Here is a 26,343-nt window from a genome sequence, read left to right as displayed (position 1 = left end):
TCATGCAAATGAGTAGTAGTGATCCGGGGGCAAAAACATTAATTCAATCATTTTGCTCTCTTTTGTTTGGGTGCACATAAACCAAAGTAAAATCTCCAGCTTATATTCCTTTCAATCTTTTTATTGATTTAAAAAAGTGTATACAAACAGGAGGAGACTATCTCTGGTATACATGTCAATAACAGTACATACAGAAGGTAAGATAGCTTATATTCCAGTTGCTTAGCTAAACAGTGTCACTTACCCTTCTCCTTTCTTCTGCACCTCTGATCAGTTCCTTTATAAAATTCACACCTTGTGGCAACACCAGACCATGTTTTCAGCACCACTTTCAAGTTATTGGAGGAGATCAAGTATTCGAACATCTTTGCGGAAGCATCCTTGCGCTGCACCAATAATAAATCAGAGGAAAGAGTGAGTCGTCATTCTATGCAAATGACTAATACTAAAATTAACAATTTATTGTGCTGGAACAACAGTTTAGTTTACTGCATTAACCCCCATGGATAGGAAGCCGATGTAGCACCACACAATGCCAGCAGCTCATGTTTAAATCAATATAAATGTTTGTCACGTCATACAACGCGGAAACGGGCTCTTCGGCCCAACTGGCCTCTGCTGCCCAAGATGGCCATGAAAGCTGTTCCCATTTGTCAGCATTTGGCCCATAATCTTCTAAACCTGTCCTATCCATCTACATGTACAGCTGTCTTTTAGAATTTGTTAAATTGTACCTTCCTCAACCACTTTCTCCGTCAGCTCATTGTACTCTTTCTGTAGCTCTCTCACTCTCTCTAGTCACAATGGCATCCTTGTAAATGTTAGAGTCATTTATTCTGAGACCAGGTTGACTAAAACTGAACACAACATTCCCAATGTCATACAACTGCAATGCGATGTCGAACTTCTATACTCAAATCCTGAATGATGAAGGCCCGGTGTGTGAAACGCCTTCTTCATTGCATAGTTCAGCTGTCACCACACTTTTAAGAAACCCATCTGGCTGTCCAGACCTTGTCCTAGAAATCAATGGTAAACACCACCTCTAACCACAGCTGTCTGCTTCAGGGATAGGCAGGACTAAGGCTGACTGCTCCAGAGGGCAATAGACAACAATATGAAAGCAACTCCACAGTCACAAATGGACCAGGCTATGAGCACCATGACCGTGGCTTTCTGTCCCAGATTTAATCCATTTCAAATTATCTTGCCACTGTTAACCTTTGGATTTCTTGCCCTGTTGCCACATGGCACAAACAGTTCTATGACACTGAGCCATGCCCATTGGAAGCTGGATTGATACATCTCCTCAGAGTACACACAACAGATATATGGGACACTGTGATGCACCAGTGGTGAAGGGAAATGAAACAGATACCAAACTCAGAAGTGGCAGAAGAGTCATTATGACATTCCCTTTACTGGAATCCTGCTGCTTCACATCGACTGAACTTCGTCAAAAACACAGCCCCCACTGATGGGATCCTGGGATCCTGGACATTGCCCCCTGTCTGCTAACACACACTTTTACACAAAGTATTTGGAGAGCGTTACCTCCCATTGCGAATATTTTTGTGTCTGGGGGATAAATGTTTGATCAAGCAAGTGCGAGAAAGGTCCATGACCTGGGAAATAAAACATCAGTGTTACAGTGGAAAGAACCTCAAATGAGAAGGTTTCAAATGTCATCAGCAAGACGTCAGCTCCAAAGGGTAATACACCTTAAGAGATATGCGGGAATGTCAGACCAGACAACCGCCTCAATCAGTGTGACCTGCAGCATCTGTCCCTGGTAGACTGTGAGATGGGTTTGAAGTCTTTCTCTTGGAGATCCCTCTTTTCATTAACCCCAATCTCTGAAGTCAACAAATTGCCCAAACTTCACAAAACAATAAAAAGAAGGATGCTGCCCCACCAACCGCTCCAACGCCCCTGTGGCATCTTTACTTATGAGGGGGATCGACCTCTACCTTACCTAGATCATGGCAGAGTTCAGCGATCTGAACGCACAGGATATCCCGATCGTCAATCTCAAGTTCCAATTGGCGCCCAGCCTGGACTTTTACCAGTTATCCTGCCAGAGGTGCCACACTGCAGGGCAAAGAGAAGGTATTTATATAAAGATACACAACCAGCTGCTTTCAAATACTGTTTAACCTTAATGCCCATAGTTTATCCAAGTATTCTTACAAGTTGTTGCCTAGTCATAGACCCTACAGTTTTATTAATACCATGGTGATGGAGAGAGGTTGAACAGGTTGGCACTTTATTCGTGGGATGGAAGGAGAATAAGGGTGATCTTATAGAGGAGCATGAAATTATATGGGCCAAAGACAGGGTGAGTACATAGTCTTTTCCCCTGTGTTGAGCACAAGGGTTGAAGGAGAGACAGGAAAGATTAATAGGAATCTGAGTGGCAGCCTTTCTCACAGAGAGGATGGTTAATAGATGGAATAGTGGGAAGCCTTCAAAGGAGAAATTTTGAGAGTGCAGAGCTTGTATGTTCCTGTCAGGATTAAAGGCAAAGTGAATAGGAATAAAGAACCTTGGGTCTCAAGGGATATTGCAACTCTGATAAAGAAGAATAGAGAGTTGTATGACATGTATAGGAAACAGGGAGTAAATAAGTTGCTTGAGGAGTATAAAAAGTGCAAGAAAATACTTAAGAAAGAAATCAGGAGGGCTAAAAGAAGTCATGAGGTTGCCTTGGCAGTCAAAGTGAAGGATAATCCAAAGAGCTATTACAGGTATATTAAGAGTAAAAGGATTGTAAGGGATAACATTGGTCCTCTTGAAGATCAGAGTGGTTGGCTGTGTGCAGAACCAAAAGAAATGGGGAAAATTTGCTGATGATAAAAAGATTGGAGGCGTAGTGGACAGTGAAGAAGGTTTTCAAAGCTTGCAGAGGGACTTGGACCAGCTGGAAAAATGGGCTGAAAAATGGCAGACGGAGTTTAACACAGACAAGTGTGAGGTATTGCACTTTGGAAGGACAAACCAAGGTAGAACATACAGGGTAAATGGTAAGGCACTGAGGAGTGCAGTAGAACAGAGGGATCTAGGAATACAGATACAAAATTCCCTGAAAGTGGCGTCACAGGTAGATAGGGTCGTAAAGAGAGCTTTTGGTACATTGGCCTTTATAAATCAAAGTATTGAGTATAAGAGCTGGAATGTTATGATGAGGTTGTATAAGGCATTGGTGAGGCCGAATCTGGAGTATTGTGTTCAGTTTTGGTCACCAAATTACAAGAAGGATATTAATAAGGTTGAAAGAGTGCAGAAAAGGTTTACAAGTATGTTGCCGGAACTTGAGAAACTCAGTTACAGAGAAAGGTTGAATAGGTTAGGACTTTATTCCCTGAATGGTAGAAGAATGAGGGGAGATTTGATAGAGGTATATAAAATTATGATGGGTATAGATAGAGTGAATGCAAGCAGGCTTTTTCCACTGAGGCAAGAGGAGAAAAAAACCAGAGGACATGGGTTAAGGGTGAGGGGGGAAAAGTTTAAAGGGAACATTGGCGGGGGGGCTTCTTCACACAGAGAGTGGTGGGAGTATGGAATGAGCTGCCAGACGAGGTGGTAAATGCGGGTTCTTTTTTAACATTTAAGAATAAATTGGACAGATACATGGATGGGAGGTGTATGGAGGGATATGGTCCGTGTGCAGGTCAGTGGGACTAGGCAGAAAATGGTTCGGCACAGCCAAGAATGGGCAAAAGGCCTGTTTCTGTACTGTAGTTTTTCTATGGTTTCTATAAACTGCACAGTAAATGGTTAAGGGAGGGACATTAAAAAGAGCCTGATTCAATTCTTCAGGTTAGAAGTCCATTGAAAAGGGAAATTCATAAACATAGGGCTGACATACATCTAGGTTCAGTCTTGCCTTCTCTGTTCTGACTTCAGTTCTGAACTTTGCCCACTCCCCACATTTTGCTTCACACTGTCCCATTGGTCTCCGTCCCACTCAGTAATACCATGTCACTGTCTACCTGTCGGACAATGCACTCTCTCACTCAGTCAACATCAGGGAGCTCTTTACAAACCAGAACAATCACAGACTGAGAGCACCACTGACCAGAGACAGGAATTCATGTCGTCAGTGCGTTTCACAGAAACTACAGCGGTTGGTGAAGGGTGTTGGGAGGAGATAGAGGTGAAATTGCCCTTGCTGTTGGTTCTGTTTTGTAACTTCAAAACATTAAATTAATTCAAAGGAAAACCCGGGGAGTCTGAACTGCGCTGTAACTTCGTCTTTACTTTTTAGCGAGGCACACGCGTATCACCACGGTGACACGATGACGTTTGCAATTAATGTATTTTTACATATAACCCATAACTAATTATTTAAATGAACAAGAATTCTTAATTAAACTATATATATAATAGAAGCAGGGGTCTTTCACACCAGACAAGACTCAAGATGCAGACAGTGCAAGGAATCTACTGAAACCATCCAGCATATAGTAGCAGGGTGCAAGATGCCAGCAGGGACAGCAAACACTGAACAGCATAACCAAGTTGCAGGAATTGTTGACAGGAACATCTGCACTAAGTATGGATTGGACACTCCCAAGTCCAAATGGGAAACACCCGAGAAGGAGTGGAGAATGACAGAGCCAGGATTCCGTGGGACTTCCAAATGCAGACTGATGAGCAGGTACTGGCCAACCGACCAGACATAGTAATACTGCGCAAGGAACAGAAGAAAGCAAGAGTAATAGATGTGGCAATCCCAAATAACAGTTACATCAGGAAGAAAGAATATGAGAAGCTGGAGAAATACTAGGGTTGAAAGAGCAGATAGAAAGGATGTGGAAGGTTAAAACCAGAGTAATCCCAGTGGTGATAGGAGCACTTGGGGCTGTGACATCTGGGCTGGGAGACAGGCTCCAACAAATCCGGGGAACAACATCTGAGATCTCGGTCCAAAGGAGTCTATTACTAGGAACAGCAAGGATACTGCGCCAAACCCTCAAGCTCCCTGGCCTCTCGTAGAGGACACGAGATTGAGGAAAAATACACATTGACGCCACTCATAAGGGTGAGAAAAATTACGTGTGTGTGTATATATACCTTACTGGATGGAGTGATTGTGTCATGGTCTGGTCCGTGAAGCTGGCATTCCGGTTCACGGTCCAGTCCGTGGACTCAGAACCGTGAAGCTGGCCCTTGTTTTGATTGAGTTAATCATCGGCACCTGACTCCCATCTTGGGGCTTGGAATATAAGTAGCCTTAGGGTTGAGTGTGGGTTGCTGGTTTGTCTTCTCAAGATCCCCTGGGAGTAACCTGCTGGTGGAAGGCTAGAGTGGCCACTTGCCATCTTTAGGCCACGTTGGAGAACCATTGCTTCATGGAGACTTGCTGTCGGTAGTTGGAGCTGTCTTTGCGGTATGGATTCGGCTGTTTCCCAGGCCAGCTGAGTGGCTGCCAGTCACTCTGAGCTAGGTAGGGATCCAACTGTTTCCATAGCCAGCTGAGGTTGCTGGCCGAACTGCCACTCGGAACAACCCTGATGCAGGGAAGGAACTGTCTGCTGCTCTTCAGTGTTTGTCTCTTCTTTTTCTCGCTTCTGTGGGGTAAGTCAGGCCGTTCTGCCGTTGCCCTGCGGGGGGAATCTGTCTTGTCTTGTCCTCACCTCCGTGGGGTAAGTCAGGCCATTTTGCTGTTGCCCTGCGGGGGACCTGTCTTGTCTTGTCCTTGCCTCTGTTGGGTAAGTCCAGCCATTCTGCTGTTACCCAACAGGTGGACCTGTCTCACCTTGGTGTGGAGATAAAGTTGAGTCCCGGCTTGTTTAAGGATAAGTCCCATCTCTATGTCTATGTACTGTCCAGTCTCGTGTTAGCGTCGTGTTAAAGATGAGTCCCGGCTTTTCGACGGATAAGTCCCGGCTCTATGTTGATGTACAGTTCCCAATCTGTCACTGAGCTCCAGCCTCGGGAGCCAAGACCCCATCCTGTCTCCAAGCTCAGGCCTCTAGACCCCAGCCACGTCCTGTCCTGAAGCCATGTCATGTCCTTGCCTGGTTCTGGGGTCCGAGCCTGAGGCAAGACCCAGGTTCTAAGTCCTTGCCCAGTCTCTGGCTCAGACTCCGAGCACAGGCTCCTAGTTCATTGTTCCTTGTCCAGGTTTCCTGTCTAGTCCATGTCCTGGCCCTAGTCTGCGATCTTGTCCCTGCTCCTGGTCTGTATCCTGTCAGGTCCCTACTCCAGTCAAGTCCTGTTCCTTGTACTTCAGTGTCTGTGTGTCGCATTAGGGTCCGTTCCCAGCACCCAACTGTGGCAGATTGAATGCCCCTCAAGTCCTTACCCAACTGAGTGCTCAAATCTCCCTGAGTCCTTACTTGATGGAGTGCTCGAATCTGGTGTGGGAGGCCCCAGGATACACAAAGTATGCCCCTCCGAGCTGCTTAATGAAGCGGAGACGCTGGAACTGCGGCGTGTCTATGATGCGGACAAGCAGTGGGTGCATCTCAATGTGGCCGTGGATCGGGTCGTTGAACACCTGTGGGAGGATTGAAAGGTCTCTGCTCACATCACAAGGCACATTTCTGTCCTTCTGTTGAATACAATGCCTGACCAATTGGGTACTGTCAGTATTTTGCGTTTTATTCCACTGAATTTGTGGATACAGAATCATGAAACTTTTGGAACTCTCTTTTTCTCAACAGAATACAGATCAGAGTCAATATCTTGGGTTTACATCCCACTGATAACTCCCAGTAATCTACATCACAGACCTGAAACACTGACTATCTCTTCTCACAGATATTGCCTTGTCCTTCGGAGTTTTCCCACCATTTTTTGTTTCTGCAACTAAATCCTTAATTTCTTCACTTGCAGACCGCAGTCTGTTCAGAATGGCAACAGTCACCATCAGCACAGGCGCACCACAAGGCTGCGTGTTTAGCTCCCAGTTTTTCTCACTTTAAAGCTATGATTGTGTGGCTAAGCACAGCTGCAAATGAGTATTTAAGCTTACTGACGGCATTACTGTTGTTGCCAGAATTAACGGTGGAGATATGGAGACAGGGAATGATTGAAAATCTGGTAAATGGTGCCATAGCAACAACCTCTCACTAAATGCCTGTATAACTGTTGTGATGAATATTGACTTCAAGAAGAAGTTGGAGGTCCGTGAGCCAGTCCTCATCAGGAATCAGAGGTGGGGGAGGGGGCAGTAGCTTTAAATTCCTTGGCATTATCAAATCAGAAAATCTGTCAAGGATTTTGTACTTTAACTGTTGTTAATTTATTTGCGTTAATATAACTTGCACACAACACATAAGGTAACATGTATTGAGTTGTGCCCTTTGGTGGAGGAATGTTGTTTCATTTGCTGGTATACATGTACATTTGTATATATGGCTGCATGACAGTAAACTTGAACTTGAACCAGATTTGGTATGTCATCTAAAATTTTGGCAAACTTCTATAGATGCAAAGTGGAGAGTATTCTAGCTGGCTACATGGACTGGTATGGAAACACCAGTGCCCAGGAATGGAGATGTCTACAGACATGCCCATCAGAGGTAAATCCCACCCACCATTGATCACATTTACAAGGAGTGCTGCCAAAAGAAAGCAGCATCCACCATCAAGGACCCCCATCATCCAGGCCATGCTCTCTTGTCACTACTATAATTGGACGGGAGGTACAAGGGCGTGAGGTCCCATGCCATCAGGTTCAGGTACAGTTATCACTCTACAGCCATCTGGCTCTTGAACTGGTGTGGAGATCTGCACTCACTAAAACTCTGAATACTGCTAGTCATTGGCAGTCAACCAGAAAAGGTTCCCTTTATTCCCACTCTTTTCCTCCTGCCAGTCAGCCAATGCTCTATCCATGCTAGTATCTGACCTGTAATACCACGGGCTCTTAACCTGTTAAGCAGCTTCAAGTGTGGCATCTTGTCAAAGGCCTTCTGAAAATTCAACTACACAAGATCCACAAATTCTCCTTTGTCTATCTTACTTGTTATATTTTCAACAAATTCCAGCAGATTTGTCGGGCAGGTTTTTCCTTTGAGGAACCATGCTGACTTCAGCCCTAGTTTACATAGAAACATAGAAACATAGAAAATAGGTGCAGGAGTAGGCCATTTGGCCCTTCGAGCCTGCACCGCCATTTATTATGATCATGGCTGATCATCCAACTCAGAACCCCGCCCCAGCCTTCCCTCCATACCCCCTGACCCCTGTAGCCACAAGGGCCATATCTAACTCCCTCTTAAATATAGCCAATGAACTGGCCTCAACTGTTTCCTGTGGCAGAGAATTCCACAGATTCACCACTCTCTGTGTGAAGAAGTTTTTCCTAATCTCGGTCCTAAAAGGCTTCCCCTCTATCCTCAAACTGTGGCCCCTCGTTCTGGACTTCCCCAACATCGGGAACAATCTTCCTGCATCTAGCCTGTCCAATCCCTTTAGGATCTTATACGTTTCAATCAGATCCCCCCTCAATCTTCTAAATTCCAACGAGTACAAGCCCAGTTCATCCAGTCTTTCTTCATATGAAAGTCCTGCCATCCCAGGAATCAATCTGGTGAACCTTCTTTGTACTCCCTCTAGGGCAAGGATGTCTTTCCTCAGATTAGGGGACCAAAACTGCACACAATACTCCAGGTGTGGTCTCACCAAGGCCTTGTACAACTGCAGTAGTACCTCCCTGCTCCTGTACTCGAATCCTCTCGCTATAAATGCCAGCATAAAAAATAACCAAGGAATTATAGGCAGCCAACCAGAAAAGGCTCCTGTTATTCTCACTCTTTGCCTCCTACCAATCAACGAATGCTCTAATCATGCTTGTACCTTTCTTGTAATACCATGGGCTCTTAACTTGTTAAGCAGCCTTATGTGTGGCATCTTGCCAAGGCCTTCTAAAAATCCAAGGACATAACATCCACTGATTTTCCTTTGTCTATCCAGCTTGTTATTTCTTCAAAGAATTCCAACAGATTTGTCATGTAAGATTTCCCTTGTGGAAACCATGCTCACACATGCCTGCAATTACCCAAAAACCACATCCTTATCAATCAACTCAGAAGAGATCCCAATGGTCCATACTTCTGAACCCCTGCCCCCTCACCAGTTACACAGCCGTGCATTCATTTGTCAAATCATCCTATTCTTACCCTCACTGGCATGTGGCACTGGCAGCAATCCTGAGATTACTATCCAGGAGGCCCTGTTACTCAGCTTTCTACCTTGCTCCCTAAAATCTCTCTCGAAGACCTCCTCACTTTTCAGACCTACACCATTGGTGCCAATATGTACAAAGACTTCTGGCTGCTCACTCTCCCCCTTTAGAATACTGTGGATCTGATCCAAGACATCCCTGACTCAGGTACCTAGGAGGCAATGTACCATCTGGGCGCCTATATTGTGTCCACAAAATCTCGACTCTATTCCTCAACTATGGACTCTCTTATTATCACTATTGCAGTCCTCTTCACCTCTCTTCTCTTCTGAGTCACGGCACCAGACTCTGTTAGAGACCCAGTTACTGTGACTCCCACTGGAGTCTGATCCCATCAACAGTATCCAAAGTGATATACCTATTATTGAGAGGAACAGCCACAGGGGTACTCTGCACTGACTGCCCATTTCCCATCCTTTTCCTGGTAGTCACTCAGTTACCTGCCTCCTGCAACCTAGAAGTGATGACCTCCCTGTAGCTCCTCTCACTTCCTCAGTCCCCCATATGAGCCAAATTTCATCGAGCTGCAGCTCCAGTTCCTTAACACATTCTCTGAGGAGCTGCAGCTCGGTGCAACTGGTGCCGATGTGGTTATCCAGGAAGCTGGAGGTCTCCCAGAATTTCTACTTCTCACACAAAGAACCAAACACAGTCCCGGAGCCATTCTCACTGCACTAACTGTGTCCTAACAGACGAGGAATGAACGTGGTCTCCTGGGGAGGAACAGCTTCCACATTCTCATTCGCATCACCTTGTCTGACCCTTTCCAGCATCCTTACCAATGGAAATGTCTTTTCTGTCAAGTCTCTTCATTTACAAAAGCTCCATCCATGTCACCCTCTCTGGGGTAATGAGCCCCTGCTTTGGCTGACAGTTTGACTTTCACTGGATAATGCAGTTTATCAGCCCCTTACTCATCCCTAGACACCCATCAACTTCAACCAGCTTCTAATCTGCTTTAAACCTCAGCACTTGTGTGACTGAACTAGAGTGAAAGTTAACGGAGGCTTGGTGACGATTTCATGCCCCTGACAGATACCTTTCCTTCAGCATTACTCTGCTGGATGGAACTGATACTGTTCCTGAATTTGTCTTAATCTCTCAAGGAGCTAGATGAAAAATGCAACAGTAACCAGAACAGTTAACTCTCTGGTACCGAGTAGATCTTGAACACCTGCAGAACTCTTGAATCTATAGTAAGCAAGGTATGCGGAAATAGCTTAAAGCACATGATGACATCAATTTAAGAACTGGTTCTTGTAGCAGCGATTACAAGTTGCCAAGGTATGAGGAAATGTAAACACTGAGAACTACTGCCAAAACAAACTTCGGTCTTGCTGTTGTTTAAAGGGCTTCTGTTTAAAGACATCCAGGAATGAGGCAGAGCAGGTGGATAGAACAATGTTTTCTGTGATTGTGGAGAAGTTTCTCTGGAACTGTGAGCTATGGTAATAATCCCCGGCCGTGCTGGATCAGACAATAAGAGTCGGAGAGCAAAATGAACCTTTCCTCATCACAAAGAGGTCTGTGGTGCTGAGCCTCAACTTTTTGGGGAATAAAACATAAAGAAATAGAAGTCTGGAGGCAGCAAGTGTGAATAAAAGGATCCTTGTCTGGTTGGCTGCCAGTGACTAGTGGTGTTCTGCAGGGGTTGGTGTTGGGACCGCTTCTTTTTATGCTGTATATCAATGATAAATGATGGAGTAGATGGCTTTGTTGCCAAGTTTGCAGATGATACAAAGAGTGGTGGAGGGGAAGGTAGTGTTGAGGAAACAGGTAGGCTGCAGAAGAACTTGGACAGATTAAGAGAATGGGCAAGAGAATGGCAAATGAAATACAATGTTGGAAAATGCATGGTCATGCACTTCGGTAGAAGAAATAAATGTGCAGACTATTTTCTAAATGGGGAGAAAATCCAAAAATCTGAGGTGTAAAGGGACTTGGGAGTCCTTGGGCAGAACACCCTAAAGGTTAACTTGCAGGTAGAGACGGTGATGAGGAAGCAAATGCGATGTTAGTATTCATTTCAGGAGGTCTAGAATACAAGAGCAGGGATATAATGCTGAGGCTTTATAAGGCACTGGTGAAGCCTCACCTTGAGTATTATGAATAGTTTTGGGCTTCTCATCTTAGAAAAAATGTGCTGGCATTGGAGAGCGTTCAGAGGAGGTTCACAAGGATGATTCCGGGACCAAAAGGGTTATCATACGAAGAACGTTTGATATCTCTGGGTCTGTACTCGCTGGAACTTAGAAGGCTGGGGGGGTATCTCACTGAAACCTTTCAAATGCTGAAAAGCCTAAACAGAGCAGATGTGGAAAGTATGTTTCCCATGGTTGGGGAGTCTAGGACAAGAGGGCACAGTCTCAGGATATAGGGGTTTCCATTTAAAACAGAGGTGCGGGGAAATTTCTTTACCCAGAGGGTGGTGAATTTGTGGAATTTATTACCACAGGCAGCTGTGGAGTGGGGCTGAGGAGGGAAAAAAAAGGATCAGCTATGATTGAATGGTGGAGCAGACTCGAAGAGCCAAATGGCCTACTCTGCTTCTTTGCCTGATTGATTAAGAGCTGGGCATGGAGCAGTTGTGGGGGATCACTGCTGGTATAGTGGTCATAGACAGATTATGGTGTGAAACCAGCATCACTTTGCATATTAGAACAACGGACCATCTTGTGAGCTCTGAGTGCAAACACAACAATATAATTCTTCTCTTGGTATGGTGCCACTGGTAACTTTGTGTACGTTCAAATTCCTGATTAGCATAATAAATCACCAATAACATTCTGATAATACAGATTTTAATAAAATAGAATCTACATCCCAAGAGCCTACAATCTGACTTAGGAAAATAACTGGCCGACTGTTGGAGTTTGTGATCTGCTGTTCAGCGCCTGGTGGTGCGTCTTCAGGCTGATTGAGCGATCTGGTGCTTTGCTGTCTTTGAGAGTGTTCCGCGATGCTTCAAGTGAAGCCTGGAAATGGGGCGTGAGCCCATGATCGATTCCATTTCTCACTGACCTCCCAGGTTAAAGTGCTGAGAAAGATTGCAATAATTGAGGCGAGTGTAGACAATGCGTGGGTGCTCAGCGTGTCTACCAGCCTCTTGCTCGCTGCTCCAAGAGGGAAGTGTCAGTGTGAAAGTGAAAGGAGTGAAGGAGGAAAGTGAAAGCAAGAGGAGTCTCTCTCTCTCTCTCACACTGCATTCGAATAATCTCTCTCTCCCTCGTTGCTGTCGGGGGGATGGTATTTCAGAAAGGTTTAATCAATGTGATTTGTGGGTTGGACTCTGTAGTTCACATTACGATGTGTTTCTGGTTTCTGGCTGCTCCTAGTCTGTTGCTATTTCGGGCAATTTTGAATCAGGGCGGCCTGCACATAGTGAACACGGAGCTGAACTGAATATGTCGTTTACGTGATTTGTTTTTTTAATATGTGTGGGGGGGGGACTGTACATCTGTGGGGAAGATGGATATCAGAGCTGTATACTGTATACAGAGAAACAGAGAAAACCTACAGCACAATACAGGCCCTTCGGCCCACAAAGTTGCACCAAACATGTATTTACTTTAGAAATTACCTAAGGTTACCCATAGCCCTCTATTTTTCTAAGCTCCAAATACCTATCCAGGAGTCTCTTAAAAGACAACCCTGTTATTATAGCACCATTCCAGAATCTGTCTCCCTATCTGTTCCTCGATGTCCCTGTTACTATTGGTTGGTCTATAAAAAGCACCCAGTAGAGTTATTGACCCCTTCCTATTTCTAACTTCCACCGCAGAGACTCAGTAGACAATCCCTCCATGAGTTCCTCCTTTTCTGCAGCCATGGCATGATCTCTGATCAACAGTGCTATACCCCCACCTCTTTTGCCTCCCTCCCTGTCCTTTCTGTAACATCTAAAACCTGGCACTCTAATTAACCATTGTTGCCCCTGAGCCATCCAAGTCTCTGTAATGGCCACAACATCATAGCTCCAAATACTGATCCATGCTCTAAGCTCATCCGCTTTCAATCTTTTCAATACACACTTTCAAAATAAATGTACTTTTAATCTCTGATTTGCTGAATCAACTGTAAATATTATCCTATAATCCTTCATTTGCATTCTTGTCTTGATATGCCAAATGGCTCTGGTCCTATGCAGTGCAAAGGGGAGAAATGCTGCTCAAAGTGTTTCCTTGCCTGTGTTGATTAAACACTATTTGTAAACTGTCTTTGCACTGACATTATCTGCAACTATTGCCTTGCTGTACCTTCCACACTCCTCCCTTTTGTTCTGTAAAGGACAACTCAAATCTTATTGAATCTCAACAGCACAGTCTCTGAAACCCTGTGACAGTTTCATCAGGGGCAGTTAACTGTTGGATTGTGATGGAGGTTGCTGCTGTGTGCTCTCAGGCAAGATATTAAAACAAATATCACAACTAGCAGGAATCGGAACAGAGTTCACAGCCTCAGGATAGTGGGACATCGCTTTAGGACAAAGATGAAGAAGAATTTGTTTAGCCAGAGGTTGGCGAATCTGTAGAATTCATTACAGAGGGCTGTGGAGGCCAAGTCATTGGGTATATTTAAAGCAGAGGTTTATAAATTCTTGATCATTGAGGGTGTCCAGGGAGAAGGAAAGAGAATGGTGTTGAGAGGGGTAATAAATCAGCTATTATCGAATGATGGAGCAGACTCAATGGGCCAAATGGCATATTTCTGCTCTTATGTCTTATGGTCTTCCAGTCTTATGGAGTAAGGCATCGACTCGCGGCAGTTTGGTATCTTGATCAGCAGCCGATTGTAGATCGGAAGTGTGATGTGATGTAACTCACACAGGTTTGCTGAATGAGTACATAAGGCATCGACTCGTGGCAGTTTGGTGTTTTGAGCAGTGGCCAATTGATGATTGGGATTGATTATCAAGAACAAACTAAAAGAAGGCGGGGCAAGTGGAGCGGCCATTGTTGGAGTGGACAGTGTTAGAGTGGGGATTTTGAGCCTTTAGCTCTTTGAGGCATCAATGAGGAGAGACTTGAGCGAGAGAAAGTGAAAAGCTGTAGGTACAGTAGGGATGCCAAGCAGGATAGCTGAATGCTCCACTTGCAGGACGTGGGAAGACGGGAGACGTCCTGTGTCCCTGACAACTGCACCTGTGAGAAGTGCATCCAAGTGCAGCTTCTAACATGCCGCTTTAAGGAGTTGGAGCTGGAACTGGATGAACTCCAGATCAATCTGGACGCTGAGGGGTGATAGTTGGGGCATATGGAGACGTGGTTACACCCAAGGTGCAGGTCACAGGAAACTGGGTGACTGTCAGGAAGTGGAAAGGTGTTAACCAGCCAGTGCAGAGTACACTTGTGGCCATTTCCCTCAACAATAAGTATATCACTTTGGATACTGTTGGTGGGGGGGGGGATGGGGGCTATTACCTAGCAGAGGAAATTCACAGCGGTCAGGTCTCTGGCCCCTGAGTCTGGCTCTGTGACTAGGAAGGGAAGGGGGGAGCAAAGAGGTGACTGTGGTGATAGGCAAGTTGTTAGTTAGGGGAAAAGAAAGGAGGTCTTGTAGACAAGAATGATATGTTGCCTCCCAGGTGCCAGGGCCCAGGACATCTTGGATTGAGTCCTCAGCATTCTTACGTGAGAGGGTGAACAGTCAGAGGTCATCGTCCAGGAAGTAGAAATGACACGGACAGGAAGAGTGAAAAGGTTCTGCAAAGTGAGTCCAGGGAGTAGGGTGCTATGTTAAAGGGCAGGACCTCCAGGGTTGTGATCTCAAGATTGTTACCCATGCAAAGTGCTCGTGAGGACAAAAAAGAAGATCATACAATTTAATGTGTGGCTAAGAAGTTGGTGTAGGAGGGAGGGCGTAAGATTTTTGGATCATTGGGCTCTCTTCCAGGAAAGGTAAGACCCGTACAGAAGGGATGGTTTGCACTTGAACTGGAGGGGGATGAATATCCAAGTGGGAAAGTTTGCTCGTGCTGCACGGTGGGAGGGGAGCGTGGTGTAAACTAGAGTTGCAGGGGGATAGGAACCAGAGTGCCAGAACAGTTAGTGGAGACGTTATTTGAGAGGGATGGGAACCAGCACTGGGAATGGAAAAAGAGAGGAGTGTTAAGGGATGAATTACCAGACCAGCTTGAATTCCTCGTTCTGATTGTTTGCAAAGACCTGTTCTCCATGCTACTCCTAATTGACAGGGTACAGGTATCCTTTCTAAAACTCAGTGGTCTGAGGGAAGGAATGATTCCTGCTGAATAATGTTTTCACTTTCAACTCTCTGCACACTGAATAATGGTTTCACTTTCAATTCTCTGTACACTCTCAGATGAAAAGTTGGCACAACCCCGTCCTATCTGACAAAGGGTGTGACTTGTGAAACCTGTAGTCATTTGGGGAGGGGTGGGTGGGGCATTAATGAACTGACAGGAGGAATGAAGCTTCACAGCAGAGAGAGTTGTTGGATTAAACTGTAGAATAGTTATTTAACTTGATATTTCTTGTAGTTTAACTTTACTATGCTTGGTTAATTTTTGATGTAATCACCAATATATATGTAATAGCTCAACTAATTTCCAGTAATTACAGTACAGCTGCCTCAATATTTTTCTAGAAACTTCCCAGTTTCAGTAGCGGGTGTCACGTTGCTTGAATCTGGCAATCTTAATGGCTAACTGTTACCAATGAACTTTCTGTTATCTCAGTCTGGTATGAGAAGAACATGACTAATTTTTAGTCTTCTCTCCTTCCTCTGTTTCTCTTGACACTTCTTCTTTCCTCTTGTAATATACAATAAAACAGCCATGAGCAACAAATTTTATGCCCCGTTCTTGACTTCTGAAGAACCTTTGCATCACAACACAGCCAAGAATATTTCTCTGAAGTGTGAGGCAGCAGGGAGAAAGGTGGAATCCTCATCTCCTTGTTTATCTGCACTTGAGGATTCATGGGTCCCATATTTGTTGTTTTTGTTAAGTGCCATCAAGTCACCATTGACTCATGGTGACCCTACGGATAGTTGGCAATGTTGCAATGCTGGCATTTATTTCATCGGGAAGAGAATATAAAAACAAAGAGATAAAGTTGAAGCTTTCTAAGATACCAGTCAGTTCACACTTGGAGTACTGTCAACAGTTTTGGGCCCATTATCTCAGAAAGGATGTATTGGAGAGAGTCCACAGGAGGTTCACAAGGATGAATGTGGGAATGATAGGGTTTGCATACGAGGAACATTTGGCAACTTTGGGCCTGTACTTACTGAAACTTAGAAGAACGCATGGGAATCTCGTGGAAATCTACCATGTGGTGAAAGGACTAAATAAGGTGGATATGGAGAGGATGTTTCCTGTGGTGGAGGTATCCAGAACTAGAGGGCACAGCCTCAAAACTGAGGGGCGACCTTTAGAACAGAAGTAAGGAACAAGTATTTCACCCCAAGTGTGGTGAATCTGTTGAATGCTCTGCCACAGGCTGCAGTGGAGGCCAAGTCCGTGGGTATATTTAAAACGAACTTTGATCGTTTCCTGATTGATTGGGCATGAAGGGATATGGTGAGGAGGAAGGTGTATGGGGTGGATGGGGTCCAGGTCAGCCATGATGAAATGGCAGAGTGGACCCATGGGCTGATTGGTCCAATTCTGCTCCTATGTCTTATGGTCTTATGGAATTTGAAGCTGCTTACCCTTTCGTTCCTGACTGCTCGATGAGGATTATTAGATACATAAAAAACCTACAGCACAATACAGGCCCTTTGGCCCACAAAGTTGTGCTGAACATGTCCCAACCTTAGAAATTACTAGGCTTACCCATAGCCCTCTGTTTTTCTAAGCTCCATGTACCTATCCAAAAGTCTCTTAAAAGACCCTATGGTATCCGCCTCCACCACCGTTGCCGGCAGCCCATTCCACGCACTCATCACTCGCTGAGTAAAAAAGTTACCATATAACCATATAACCATATAACATTTGCAGCACAGAAACAGGCCATCTCAGCCCTTCTAGTCTGTCCCGAACTCTTACTCTCACCTAGTCCCACCGACCTGCACTCAGCCCATAACCTCCAATCCTTTCCTGTCCATATAGCTGTCCAATTTAACTTTAAACGACAACATCGAAACTGCCTCTACCACTTCTGCTGGAAGCTCGTTCCACACAGCTACCACTCTCTGAGTAAAGAAGTTCCCCCTCATGTTACCCCTAAACATTTGCCCTTTAACTCTAAACTCATGTCCTCTTGTTTGAGTCTCCCTCACTCTCAATGGAAAAAGCCTATCCACGTCAACTCTACCTATCCCCCTCATAATTTTAAATACCTCTATCAAGTCCCCCCTCAACCTTCTACATTCCAAAGAATAAAGACCCAACTTGTTCAACCTTTCTCTGTAACTCAAGAGATGAAACCCAGGTAACATTCTAGTAAATCTTCTCTGTACTCTCTCTATTTTGTTGACATCTTTCCTATAATTCGGTGACCAAAACTGTACACAATACTCCAAATCTGGCCTCACCAATGCCTTGTACAATTTCAACATTACATCCCAACTCCTATACTCAGTGCTCTGATTTATAAAGGCCAGCGAACCAAAAGATTTCTTCACCACCCTATCCACATGAGATTCCATCTTCAGGGAGCTATTCACCATTATTCCTAGATCCCTCTGTTCTACCGCATTCTTCAATGCCCTACCATTTACCATGTATGTCCTATTTTGTTTAGTCCTACCAAAATGTAGCACCTCACATTTATCAGCATTAAACTCCATCTGGCATCCTTCAGCCCACTCTTCTAACTGGCCTAAATCTCTCTGCAAGCTTTGGAAACCTACTTCATTATCCACAACTTCACCTATCTTAGTATCATCTGCATACTTACTCATCCAATTTACCACCCCATCATCCAGATCATTAATGTATATGACAAATAACATTGGACCCAGTACAGATCCCTGAAGCACACCAATAGTCACTGGCCTCCAATCTGACAAACAGTTATCCACCATCACTCTCTGGTGTCTCCCATCCAGCCACTGCTGAATCCATTTTACTACTCCAATATTAATACCTAACGATTGAACCTTCCTAACCAACCTTCCGCGTGGGACCTTGTCAAAGGCCTTACTGAAGTCCATATAGACAACATCCACCACTTTACCCTCGTCAGCTTTCCTAGTAACCTCTTCAAAAAATTCAGTAAGATATGTCACACATGACCTTCCACGCACAAATCCATGTTGACTGTTCCTAATCAGACCCTGTCTATCCAGATAATTATATATACCATCTCTAAGAATACTTTCCATCAATTTACCCACCACTGACATCAAACTCACAGGCCGATAATTGCTAGGTTTACTCTTAGAAACTCTTTTTAAACAATGGAACAACATGAGCAATATGCCAATCTTCTGGCACCATCCCCGTTTCTAATGACATTTGAAATATTTCTGTCAGAGCCCCTGCTATTTCCACACTAACTTCCCTTAAGATCCTAGGGATGATCCTGTCAGGACCCGGAGACTTATCCACTTTTATATTCCTTAAAAGCTCCAGTACTTCCTCTTCTTTAATCATCAAAGTTTCCATAACTTCCCTACCTGTTTCCTTTATCTCACACAATTCAATATCCTTCTCCTTAGTGAATACCGAAGAAAAGAAATTGTTCAGAATTTCCCCCATCTCTTTTGGCTCCACACATAGCTGTCTACTCTGATTCTCTGAGGGACCAATTTTATCCCTCACTATCCTTTTGCTATTAATATAACGGTAAAAACCCTTGGGACTTATTTTCACTTTACTTGCCAAAGCAACCTCATATCTTCTTTTAGCTTTTCTAATTTCTTTCTTAAGATTCTTTTTACGTTCTTCATATTCCTTGAGCACCTCATTTACTCCATGCTGCCTATATTTATCAGGAGAAGATGGTGGCGTGACGACAGCACGCGTGGCCTCTTCGGTGATGAATATCTGTTATCTGTCAAGTAAGGGACCGTGCACAATTCTGATTTGATGGAGACAGACGTGTGTGCAAAGCGGAACATCTGGAAAATTTCGGAAATGTCTGCTTTGCTATTGCTGCTACTGCGTGGTAATCGGAATCTCTGGAGCTGAAGGCCTTGAAATCCTCGGTTTTGCGTGTTTCAGCGGCCTGGGAGAGGTCGAAGGCGCTCGGCAGAGGATGGCGCTCGGGAGGCTGTATTGGAGAGGCTGCTCGGAAGCTTGGAGTTTTCGGATGGATGGACTCAGTGTTGGCTGTGGTCGGCTGCTTCCAAGGTATCGGGAAGTTGATGGTGTCTGGAGGTTTATGGCAGAGAGTTTCTCCCTTTTGCCGCCGCTATCGCGGACTCGGGAGTTGATCGACTCGGGAACTTTGATACTTTTTTTACTGTGCCTGTGGACTGTTCTTCATCAAATTATGGTATTGCTTTGCAAAGCTGTAACTATATGGTATAATTATGTGGTTCTGTCAGTGTTAGTCTTTGGTTTGTCCTGCTTTCTGTGATATCACTCTGGAGAAACATTGTATCATTTCTTAATGCATGTATGCATTTCTAAATGACAATAAAAGAGGACTGAGTGTTCTCATAATCTAATCTATTTTATTGTAGATATCTCTCTTTTTCCGAACCAAGTTTCCAATATCCCTTGAAAACCATGGCTCTCTCAAACTTTTAACCTCTCCTTTCAACCTAACAGGAACATAAAGATTCTGTACTCTCAAAATTTCACCTTTAAATGACTTCCGTTTCTCTATTACATTCTTCCCATAAACAAATTGTCCCAATCCACTCCTTCTAAATCCTTTCCCATCTCCTCAAAGTTAGCCCTTCTCCAATCAAAAATCTCAACCCTGGGTCCAGACCTATCTTTCTCCATAATTATATTGAAACTAATAGCAATGTGATCACTGGACCCGAAGTGCTCCCCAACACAAACCTCCGTCACCTGGCCTATCTCATTCCCTAACAGGAGATCCAACACTGCCCCTTCTCTGGTTGGTACCTTTATGTATTGCTGCCAAAAACTATCCTGCACACATTTTACAAACTCCAAACCATCCAGCCCTTTTACAGAATGGGCTTCCCAGTCTATGTGTGGAAAATTAAAATCTCCCACAATCACAACTTTGTGCTTACTACAAATATCTGCTATCTCCTTACAAATTTGCTCCTCCAATTCTCGCTCCCCATTTGGTGGTCTATAATACACCCCCATAAGAGTTACTACATCTTTCCCATTCCTCAATTCCACCCAATTAGCCTCCCTAGATGAGCCCTCTAATCTATCCTGCCAGAGCACCGCTGTAATATTTTCTCTGACAAGCAGTGCAACACCTCCCTCTCTTGTCCCTCTGATTCTATCACACCTGAAGCAATTAAATCCAGGAATATACCCTTGACATCTCCTCTGTACCTACTCCCCAGCACCTTAAACCTGTGTCCTCTTGTGGCAAACATTTCAGCCCTGGGAAAAAACCTCTGACTATCCACACGATCAATGCCTCTTATCATCTTATACACCTCTGTCAAGTCACCCCTCATCATCCATCGCTCCAAGGAGAAAAGGCCGTGTTCACTCAAGCTATTCTCATAAGGCATGCTCTCCAGTCCAGGCAACATCTTTGTAATCTCCTCTGCACCTTTTCTATTGCTTCCACATCCTTTCTGTAGTGAGGTGACCAGAACTGAGCACAGTACTCCAAGTGGGGTCTGACCAGGGTCCTACATAGCTGCAGTATTACCTCTTTGCTCTTAAATTCAATTCTACGAATGATGAAGGCCAATACACCGTATGGCTTCTTAACCACAGAGTCAACCTGCGCAGCAGCTTTGAGTGTCCTATGGACTCGGACCCCAAGATCCCTCTGATCCTCCACACTGCCAAGAGTCTTACCATTAATACTATATCCTGCCATCATATTTGACCTACCAAAATGAACCACTTCACACTTACCTGGGTTGAACTTCATCTGCCACTTCTCAGCCCAGTTTTGCATCCTATCAATGTCCGGCTGTAGCCTCTGACAACCCTCCACACTATCCACAACACACCCAACCTTTGTGTCATCAGCAAACTTACTAACCCATCCCTCCACTTCCTCATCCAGGTCATTTATAAAAATCATGAAGAGTAAGGGTCCCATAACAGATCCCTGAGGCACACCACTGGTCACCGACCTCCATGCAGAATATGACCCGTCTACAACCACTCTTTGCGTTCTGTGGGCTAGCCAGTTCTGAATCTACAAAGCAATGTCCCCTTGGATCCCATGCCTCCTTACTCTCTCAAAAAGCCTTGCATGGGGTACCTTATCAAATGCCTTGCTGAAATCCATATGCACTACATCTACTGCTCTTCCTTCATCAATGTGTTTAGTCACATCCTCAAAAAATTCAATCAGGCTCGTAAGGCACAACCTGCCCTTGACAAAGCCATGCTGACTATTCCTAATCATATTATACCTCTCCAAATGTTGATAGATCCTGCCTCTCAGGACCTTCTCCATCAACTTACCAACCACTGAAGTAAGACTCACTTGTCTATAATTTCCTGGGCTATCTGTACTCCTTTTCTTGAATAAAGGAATAACATCTGCAAACCTTCAATACTCCAGAACCTCTCCCGTCCCCATTGATGGTGCAAAGATCATCGCCATAGGCTCAGCAATCTCCTCCCTCGCCTCCCACAGTAGCCTTGGGTACATCTCATCCTGTCCCCGTGACTTATCCAATTTGATGCTTACCAAAAGCTCCATCACATCCTCTTTCGTAATATCTACATGCTCAAGCTTTTCAGTCTGCTGCAAGTCATCACTATAATCACCCAGGTCCTTTTCTAAAGTGAATACTGAAGTAAAGTATTCATTAAGTACCTCTGCTATTTCCTCCGGTTCCATACACACTTTCCCACTGTCACACTTGATAGGTCCTATTCTTTCACGTCTTATCCTCTTGCTCTTCACATGCTTGTAGAATGCCTTGGGGTTTTCCTTAATCCTGCCCACCAAGACCTTCTCATGGCCCCTTCTGGCTCTCCTAATTTCCTTCTTAAGCTCCTTCCTGTTAGCCTTTTCATCTTCTAGATCTCTAACATTGCCTGTGCCTTCTCCCTCCTGAGGTCCACATTCAATTCGGTTGTATGTAGAAAGATTCTTGGCAGATGGTACATAAATGGTCTATGTAGTCCAGTTAACAACACCCCTCCACTCTTTTGGTTTAACCAAAAATTCCACTGCTGACCACCCAATAAGAACTGGACTATCCCTTCCTAATGTTCACATTCAATTAGATTGCAGTCTTGCGTGTATGGATGTACAGAAAGTCTAGGCAGGTGGTACAAATATGGTACTGTGTAGGCCAGATAACAACACCATTCCACATCATTGGTCGAAGCTAAAGGTCCCATTTTAGAATGAAGGAGACAAGTATCCCTAATGTGATTTGGAGAGTCATGAGTGATATAAACATTGCTCCTCCTGTTACTCAAATCAAGTCCCAGCTCATCTGGTTGCAGTAGAAGACTTCACTCTGATCCTCAACCTCAGGGCTGGGGATTTATGCAATGTGTTCTAAGAAGGTTGATAGCATCCTTCAAAGCATTTTCATTTACAAAAGTCATTTCTGTGCACAGTGCAGTCTCATACACTCTTTACAACTCTGGTCTGGTTATCAAAGTAGAAAACAGAATCAAACTCTGTACATTTCGGGAGTATATTCAATAGCAACCCACCTTCTCAATGTATGGAGGCCTATGAAGCACAACCAACAACCTCTCTGGTTAGATGATAACACATTAATCTGTGAAAACTAAACTGACAAGTGTGTTAGTGTCATGATGCTTAGAATACACTAAACTTATCACAAGCAGTAATCAAAAAGTTTAGTTAGTCAGTCCTTGTCAAAAAGGGTTTTCTGGCCGTTGGTTCTCTGCTTTGTGACACTGTTTTCTTAATGCGTGATGTGTGGATCCTCATCGGCTTCACTTGCACCTTCAGAGCAATGTACCTAGTCAGCTGTACTTAAAATGGGCCTTCCCACCAAGGCTCAAGGCAATGGTTTCGTCAGTTCGATCTCACCAGTATCCCATCTCCAGACTGGTAGGTGTGACTCTCTGAAGCCAGTACAATCTTCTGGCCTTCAATACCTGTTAATGAAAACCTTTCAGTGTGTATCAGTGCCACACAATACAGCAACATGTTTTCACTCATGGTATGGATGTCATCTGTTTAACCCAGAGGGGAGGAGCAACTGGTAAGAGCATGAGGTATCCCAATACTATCTCATTCACAGATAGGCCTGTCACATGACTGGGAGCACAGCACGTAGTCATGAGAACCATATTACACTGTACTGCTGTCACAAAGCAACAACATTCATGATGTTTACAAGAGAATAAACTTGAGTGTTTCCTTGAATGATGTCAGTTTCTTGTTGGATTGTACTCCTGTGGTCAGTAGTAATTGGAACAGGAGTAGTCCATTTGGACCCTCAAACCTCATGATTGATCCGATTTTGGCCTCAGCCCCTTCACTTTCCACCCTGAGGCCAAAATCTATCTGAGCCTTGAATCTATTGAATGGCCAATTCCACAGGTCTCCAGGTAAAAAGTTCCAGAGATCCAGAAACCTCAGGGGGTGAAACAGTCCAGTTCACCGTCTTTAGAAGTAATTCACTTAATCTGACTGATTGTGTTAAATGACTCTGTCGTCACTGCTACAATACAAAAACTGTACCAACAAAGTTACACACAATAAGATATTCATCAGATAAAACCTAACTGTATTGATATTCCACAGTCATTAACTGTATTCCATAAGATTCAAGAAACAGGCAAAACATTAAGATATTGCACTGTTGACAAAGAAACTCCAATTAAAGGGTAAATGATCATATAGCAAACAAGAGAAAATCTGCTGATACTGAAAATCCAAGCAACACGCACAAAATGCTGGAGGAACCCAGCGGGCCAGGCAACATCTATGGAAAAAAGTGAAATCAACATTTGGGCACAAAACCCTGTTGAAGGTACATTTTTACAATGATCGTATAACCTCACTCCAGGAGACACATCTTAAACAGGGCTGACAGAGCCACGTGACCCGAAGTCAAATGTCCACTATCCAAAGTAAATTCAAATCAAAGTAAATTTATTTTCAAAGTACCTATATGTCATTCTCATGAGATAAATTGACCATCAAAGGCTCCCTAAAGTGAGTCCCTAGGTTGTATTTTCAGTTCGGTGTTGGATAACTTCACTCACCCTACCTCTGAACTGATTCCAAAACCTATGGAGTCCCTTTCAAAGACTCTTATTGGTGTTCTCGATGTTTACTATTATTGTTTTGTTTTCTTTTTTTGTAGTTGCAGTACTTGTTGTCTTTTACACACAGGTTGTTTGTCAGGCTTTGTTGTATGCAGACTATACGTACGTATAGTCCCCCCCTCCCCCTCCCCCCGTTCCCCTCCCCCTCCCACCCCCTCCTCTCCCCCCTCCCCCTCTCCCCCTCTCCCTCTCTCCCCCTCCCCCTCCCCCTCTCCCCCCTCCCCCTCCCCTCCCCCCACCCAACATGGGAACCACCTGAGCTCCAGTAAACAACTCGTATTTACACAATAGAACTGAATTCACCTGAGACCATTTGGGATCGGATGGAGGGAGTGATAATAACTTCAGGTCTCCACTGAGTGTCAACAGGGTCATGGATAGCATAAACAGAGACATCACCAGCTCCTCAGTAATTGATTGTACACCACAGTGTACTTGCATTGTCTACAAACCTGACCTGTTATCATTCAGACCACCCACAACATTCTTGTGTTGGCCAATCTGCACATTCTCCTTTCTCCCACATGCTTTGCCAAAGCATCTAAATGAACTTCCATGCTAATCTGGGAAAGGATAGAGTGGGAGCAGTTGTCCATCATTAATACCCATCAGGAATTATCAGTGGGGACCTCAGGTTTCCTAGTTGCAAGTCAGTCACAGAATTAGTTCTGTCCTTCCATTTTCCCACATCCATGAAATTCACAAAAGCCCAAAATGTCTTTCATCTCTTAACTGAGAATTTACATTGGCAAGAGTCATTTCTGTGCACAGTGCAGTCTCATACTCCCTTCACAGCTCTAGTCTTCTTATCAAAGTAGTATACAGAATCAAACTCAGTACAATTCAGGGATATATTCATTGGCAACCCACCTTTTCAATGTATATAAGCCCTCGAGAGCACACCCAATAACCTCACCGGTTAGAATGTGGCACAGTGATACCCCAAACAAAGAAAAGTGAAGTTTGTTAGTATCATCTGTGCTTAGGCAGAAAGCAGAAACACTGAATATACAAAGATTATTGGAAGCAGTAATAATCAAACAATTCAGATAGTCAGTACTTGTCATCAGGTTTTTCTGGCAAATGGCTTCTTGGTTTGGTGGTACCACTGGCTTGATGTATGATGTGTGGATCCATATCAGCTTCGTTTAGACCTTCAGAGCAATATATCTAGTTAACATCACTTGAAATGGACCTTCCCACTGAGACTTGAGACAATTCTTTCATTGGCAGAATCTCACCAGCACCCCTTCTCCTTCCTGGTAGGTCTGACACTCTCTAGCGAGCATGATCTCCTGGACTTCAAGTACCTATTGATGGGAAACCTTTAATGGTTTGTATCAGTCTCACACAATGCAGCAACATGCTTTCACTCATGGTATGGAGGTCATGTGTTTAACCCAGAGGGGAGAAGCAACTGGTAAGAGCATGGTACTATCACACATGGATTTAGGCCTGTTACGTAGTTTGCAGCACAGTGCATTCTGATGAGAGCCAGTGGAAGCCCCGCTGGCCACTTCAATCCAGTTTCCTCCAACAATTGAGTCAACTTGTTTTTCAGGGTTCCGTTCTGACTTTCAAATTCATTAGTAGATTGTGGGCGGTAAGGATAGGTGAAGTGATGCTTACCCTGCAAGACGTTTGCCAATTGCCTGTGGTGGGGGGCCATTATCATTTGATGTCTTTTCAGGGATTCCAAACAATGGATGAAATTCTCATGAGGAAAGGTTAGCAACACCTAGAGCATAATTTCTACTAGTTCGATAATTTCAACGATTTGTCACACCACATATCCACAGATTGTGAAGTGGTCATGGCTACAGAGAACCTT

The 26,343-nt window shown here is 44.3% G+C and overlaps 1 pseudogene; it reads right to left on the bottom strand.

The window, feature by feature from the left end:
• LOC134357753 (deoxynucleoside triphosphate triphosphohydrolase SAMHD1-like) overlaps window positions 1-26,343 on the bottom strand; it is a 73,050-nt pseudogene that overhangs the window by 34,212 nt on the left and 12,495 nt on the right.

The sequence above is a fragment of the Mobula hypostoma genome, chromosome 2 (assembly GCF_963921235.1).
Source record: "Mobula hypostoma chromosome 2, sMobHyp1.1, whole genome shotgun sequence".
Classification (NCBI taxonomy): Eukaryota; Metazoa; Chordata; class Chondrichthyes; order Myliobatiformes; family Myliobatidae; genus Mobula; species Mobula hypostoma.
This window is presented reverse-complemented; position numbering and strand designations above follow the sequence as displayed.